The following is a 6892-nucleotide window of genomic DNA, read 5'->3' as shown; positions in this document are numbered from 1 at the left end:
GCGACTTCAAAGGGATGACATTGCGAGTATACGACAATGATCCAAAAGACTGCTGGGGATAAAATTGCTAGCAACCGACAATTATCCAGAAGCAAGGAAGGAATATCAACATCGAATATCGAATGAAGATAACCACAAAGAATAACCGTCATCGGTTAGGATGAACAACAAGGTTAACTCTGCAAAGGGAAGAAATTAGGGTTTACAACTACCGAATACGGGGTAGAATACCAAAACTCTGGCTAAGGATAAAATTGCTAGCAACCGGCAATTATCCACAAACAGCACAGACTCCGTTGGGAATAAAACCACAACAGCACAAAATCCACCATCAACCAGAACGAACCACGAAGGTTATCTCTGCTAGGGGAAAAGAGATAGGACTTGTGACTACCGAATACTGGGTAGTAGCCAACAACTCTGATGAGGATAAAAGAATTAGGGTTTACATCCACCGAATACTGGGTAGAAAACCAACAACTCCGCGTGGGAATGAAAGAATCACAAATCCGCACGGGAAACAAAATAGGGTTTATAACAAACCACCAACTGCTGAAGAGCAGAAAAATTAGGATTTATAACTACCGAATATTTGGGTAGAAAACCAATCAACTCTTGCTGAGGAATAAAAGGTATATAACCACAAATTCCGCCAAGAAGAGGGAACATAGGACTTACAACTACCGGTATGAGGGTAGAGGCCCAAAAAGATTCCGCTGGGGATAAAAGAAATAATGCCGGTTACTGGGCAAATTATTCATTTATTCCACAGGGAAGCACGAGAAACAGTTGACAAATGCCAATTCGGGACCAATCCGAAAAGACAGACTGAATTAAGACTCGTCCTAATGAGGATATAACTCAAATAGGAATATCCATCCCAATATATGTGTTGGGAGGAAACGGAAGAAACCGTCATCCACGAGGATATATCTCAGTGGGGAACTGCAGAAGGAAAGACAGACACTTTCTGCTTATGGGGCTGACTCTATATTGAGAGATTAAACACCCGACATCTGCTTGGGGAAGATCTATAAAGAGATCCATATCACCACAGCAGGGAACAACAACAAAATATATATGGCAAAAAATGCAACATGAATATCTGAATGTTTATGATTATGCATGAATATGCGTGATTTATGTTTGATGAATGCTGACACAACAGACAATTCTAACACAAACAGAGTCCAGGAATCAAACGCCCGGTACTACACTCCCAGAGGAAAGCCAAAGAGGTCCAACTGGAAAGCCAATCTGCCGGAGATCCACATGCTGAAAAGCAAAGATCCGCGGGGAGGCAAAAGATCAGAGATATCACAAAATCTCTGAGTGGTGGATCTACAATCAACCCAACTGGGGAACAGAAAGTCACAACAGGCATAAACAGCCACAAAGACAAATCTGTTGGGGAACTGGAGAAATCCCGAGATATCTGCAAGGGAACAAGAGTTCACTGCACAGGCGAGAACTGCTATGCAAGCAACTTCACATAACTCCACTGGGGAACAACCCACAAAGGGAGAACAGATCATCCACGTAGAATCTGTTGCACAAGCAACTCTACTGGGGAGAACACAATTATCCACTCCATCGGGGATACACCCAATGGAAGAACACAGATCACACAAGTAGAGTCTGCAACAAGCCACCCTACTGAGGATCAAAAGCAATCAGGAAATCCATCAAATCTCTGGATGCTAGACCGCCAACCAATCCCTACTGGGGAAGCAGAGGTTTCAACAAGCAGAAACTACCACAAAAGCAACTCTGTCGAGGATACCAGCTCTGGCGGAAACTCTGAGGGGATACCCACTCCTTTGGGGATTTTGGCTCTGTTGGGGATTCCAACTCTTTTGGGGATTTTGCATAAATACAATCCGCCAAACCACAAATCTACTGACGGCTCCACTGGGGAATTTACTGAAGAATCCACTGGGGACATGGAGGGGAGCTAGGAATCAACCACCAACTGCCGACTCTTCTGAGGGGAACACCCACAACTGCTGAGGAGGAACACAATCACTGCTCTGCTGAAGGGATAAGCGCCCTAATGGGGAGATATAGCAACTCCGCTGGCGACTTGGCCGGGGAAGAGGGTACTGTTGGAGAAAACGAAGTCTTCCACAAGAGCTCTGCTCTGGGGGTATATCACAGATTCCACTAGCGACTGTGCTGAGGAAAGATAGCAACAACCCTGCTTGCGACTGCATTGGGGAGAGACTACTGCTGGAGAAGAAAACGAAGTCTTCAACAACACCTGCTTGGGGAACAACCCCAACAAAAGCTCTGCTTGGGGAACAACCCTACCAGCAACTCTGCTTGGGGAACAACCCCATCAACAGAAAGGGAGAAAGAGGATACAACCATGCCAGGAATATGAACAAAATGTCTTACCTGTTGGAAATCATGCCACCCTTGGGAGAGCACTGAGAAATTCTTAAGTATCCTTTCATCATGGTGAATGTTCACTTTGTTTAAAACAACAAATTTTGAAAAATTTATTTGTTTAAAACAATGACATTTTATCAATTAAAACATGCAAACATTTGTTGAATTGAAACAAATAAGAGTGCAAATAATTGGATAAAAGGCTCAAATTGATTTGATGGAATGGTAGCCTGCAAATGGCAAGACTCCATAGATCTGTACAAATTTGAAATCAGTGATATATATTGGAAGAGGGCTACATTGAACATAATGATCCTTTCTCTACCAATTTGAATCTCGATGTATTCGAAGCTTTTGTCGGCGACGAATCGAGAACCTTTGACGAAAAGACGGCTGTGGAACAGAAAGTCTTGTCCGGATGCAGTTACTTGCCAAATCCCTAATTTTTTGCCTAGATTGCCCCAGGGCGAGGTACTCACTCTAGCGGGATGCAAATATACTTTTTTCAATGTCTCTAATTTTTGCCTGGATTGCCCTTTCGGGTTCTCCACCGAGACGCTCATTTTTGCCTAAGCCGCCCTTTCGGGTTTTCAACTTAGCAAGCTATTCTGTTTTTGATTTGCATATACATTTTTTTAGGCAAAGTATCTCTTAATTGCATCTGAATTCACAGGACGAGTGAAATCCTCCCCATCCATTGTTGTAAGCATCAATGCACCGCCTGAAAAGGCTCTCTTGACAACATATGGACCCTCATAGTTTGGAGTCCACTTGCCCCTGGAATCGGGCGCGAAAGACAAGACTTTCTTGAGCACGAGGTCACCTTCTCGGAACACACGAGGCTTGACCTTCTTATCGAATGCTTTCTTCATTCTCTGCTGATATAACTGACCATGACACATGGCAATCAATCGCTTCTCTTCAATCAAATTCAGTTGGTCATAACGACTCTGAATCCATTCAGCATCAGTCAACTTGGCTTCCATCAAGACTCTCATTGATGGGATCTCCACCTCTACTGGGAGAACAACCTCCATGTCGTAAACAAGAGAGAAAGGGGTTGCCCCTGTTGAAGTGCGGACAGATGTACGATAACCATGCAAAGCAAATGGCAGCATCTCATGCCAATCTTTGTACGTAACTGTCATCTTCTGGATAATCTTCTTGATATTCTTATTAGCAGCTTCAACAGCCCCATTCATCTTGGGTCTGTAAGGAGAGGAATTATGGTGTGCAATCTTGAATTCAGCGCACAACTCTTCCATCATCTTATTATTCAGATTCGATCCATTATCAGTAATGATCTTATCTGGCACACCATAACGACAAATCAGCTGATTCTTGATAAACTTCACAACCACCTGCCTGGTCACATTTGCATACGACGCGGCTTCAACCCATTTGGTGAAGTAATCAATTGCTACGAGAATAAACCTGTGTCCGTTGGACGCTTTTGGTTCAATCATGCCGATCATGTCAATTCCCCACATAGAGAAAGGCCATGGTGATGAAATCACATTCAGAAGTGTCGGAGGAATATGAACCTTATCCGCATAAATCTGACACTTGTGGCATTTCTTCACATATTTGCAGCAGTCAGACTCCATTGTCAGCCAATAGTAGCCTGCTCTCAACATTTTTCTAGCCATGGCATGTCCATTGGAATGAGTACCAAATGAACCCTCATGGACCTCAGCCATCAACAGGTTTGCTTCGTGTCTATCCACGCATCTGAGCAAAACCATGTCAAAATTCCTCTTGTACAACACTTCACCACTGAGGTAGAAACTGCCTGACAACCTTCTCAAAGTTTTCCTATCTTTCACAGATGCCCCAGGCGGGTAGACCTGGTTCTGGAGGAAATTCTTGATATCAAAATACCAAGGCTTGTCATCATTGACTTCTTCAACTGCAAACACGTGAGCTGGTCTATCCAAGCGCATCACGGCGATGTTGGGAACTTCATTCCAATACTTCACAACAATCATTGAAGCAAGCGTAGCAAGAGCATCTGCCATCCGATTATCCTCTCGAGGAATATGATGAAAGTCAACTTCTGTAAAGAATGTTGAAATCCTCCTCGCATAATCTCTGTACGGAATGAGACTAGGCTGATTCGTCTCCCATTCACCCTTGATCTGATTGACAACCAGGGCCGAATCACCATACACATCAAGATGTTTGATCCTCAGATCAATACATTCTTCTAGTCCCATAATACAGGCCTCATACTCAGCCATGTTATTCGTGCATTTGAAAGTTAGCCTTGCTGTAAACGGAATATGTGTGCCATGAGGAGTAATGATTACTGCCCCAATTCCATTTTCGTACTGATTTACAGCGCCATCAAACACCATCGTCCATCTGGAACCAGGTTCCGGACCTTCATCAAGTGTAGGCTCATCACAATCTTTCATCTTCAAATACAGAATCTCCTCATCTAGGAAGTCGTACTGAACAGACTGATGATCTTCAATCGGCTGGTGCGCTAAATGGTCAGCCAAGATACTACCTTTAATAGCTTTCTGAGCTCGATACTCGATATCATACTCAGATAATAACATCTGCCAACGGGCAATCCTCCCGGTTAAAGCAGGCTTCTCGAAGATATACTTGATTGGATCCATTCTGGAGATCAACCAAGTTGTATGATTTATCATGTACTGGCGCAAACGCTTAGCAGCCCAAGCTAAAGCACAACACGTCTTCTCAAGCATAGAGTACCGAGACTCACAATCAGTAAACTTCTTACTGAGGTAGTAGATAGCAGATTCTTTCTTCCCTGATTCATCTTGTTGACCGAGTACACAACCCATCGAGTCTTCAAGCACAGTCAGATACATAATCAGAGGTCTTCCTTCTACAGGCGGAGACAAGATCGGAGGTTCAGACAGATATTCTTTGATACTGTCGAAAGCTTTCTGGCAATCCTCGGTCCAATCATGAGTCTGATCTTTCCGAAGGAGCTTGAATATTGGCGCACATGTGGCAGTCATGTGGGATATGAATCTGGAAATATAATTCAAGCGGCCAAGAAAACCTCGGACTTGCTTCTCAGTTTTGGGTGCAGGCATCTCTTGTATTGCTTTGACCTTTGCAGGATCAACCTCAATACCTCTCTCGCTGACAACAAAACCCAACAACTTGCCGGAACGGACACCAAATGTACATTTGTTCGGATTCAGACGAAGTCTAAACTTCCTCAAACGCTGAAAAAGCTTCAACAAATGCTCAACATGTTCAACTTCCGTTCGGGACTTAGCAATTGTCGCACCCCAAAATTTGACTTTGGCTTTGTTGACCACATCTTGATTAATCTCGTTGTCTCGTATTCATCTCAATTTCTTAAACTTCGCGTGACAACTGGTTTGATTAGGTTTTGTGTGTTTTCGTTGCTTACCGTGTTGTATTTCGTTGTTTTAGCAAAACCTGGCTGATATCGTTGCCTCGTATTTATCTCGCTTATCTCTGTTGTGCGTGGCATCGCTTCGATTAGGTTTTGTGCGTTTTTATCTATTTAATTATTTGTTTGTCGGTATTTTGACTGTATTTCGAATATATTAGAGTTTTCGTATTGTCCGATTATTTGTGATTGTGTTTGTCAGCGTTTTCGTGATGTCGTGTTGATTTTATTATTGCCTAGGGTTGTTTATTTAATTACGTGTTGTGCCGTGTGATTTAATCGAGTCTGTTTGAGTCGTGTTGTTGATTTTACTGGTTTACCGGTTTACTGGTTTATTGGTTTTATCAATTTGACTGTTTTGCTGTGCAAATTGTCATCGTGTTTATCGCGTTCGTGTCGCTCGATTTTATCGTATTTTAATCGTGTGCCGTTAATATTATTTGTGCTTAATATTAATTGTGTTTAGTTGTTAATTAGTTTATTTAATTAGGATTAATATTATATTAGTTTATTATTATTATTATTATTATAATATATAAATTATATTATTAATTTATGTTAGATATTTTTTAGGTTTCTTATTGTTTAAGTAATCTAAATATATATATTAATTTATGTTAGATATTTTTTAGGTTTCTTATTGTTTAAGTAATCTAAATATATATTATTAATTTATGTTAGATATTTTTTAGGTTTCTTATTGTTTAAGTAATCTAAATATATATTATTAATTTATGTTGGATATTTTTAGGTTTCTTATTGTTTAAGTAATCTAAATATATATATATATAGATGTGGTTAGTAAAAAAAAAAAAAAAAAAAAAAAAGGAGGTGGATCAGTAAGGAAAAAACGTGTGGTGAGAGAAACAGAGAATTGAAAAGAAATATTTTTCCAAAAGCATTACCGTATTTTCACTTGTTCTTCATTTTCGGTAACCCAAAATCGTCCCGATTATTCACCGAAACACAAAACCGATTTCATATCTTTGAAGTTCGTTGAGTCCAGGTCACAAATATCCAAGGTTCATTTCATTCCGGCGTCGTTTCACCGATCAAAAGCGACGTTGAAGTCAGGTACTCACGAAGGCAGCCAGCACT

This window comes from Lathyrus oleraceus, chromosome 6, assembly GCF_024323335.1.
Source record: "Lathyrus oleraceus cultivar Zhongwan6 chromosome 6, CAAS_Psat_ZW6_1.0, whole genome shotgun sequence".
In the NCBI taxonomy this organism is placed as follows: domain Eukaryota; kingdom Viridiplantae; phylum Streptophyta; class Magnoliopsida; order Fabales; family Fabaceae; genus Lathyrus; species Lathyrus oleraceus.
The sequence above is the reverse complement of the archived record's forward strand: the minus strand, read 5'-3'. Positions refer to the sequence as shown.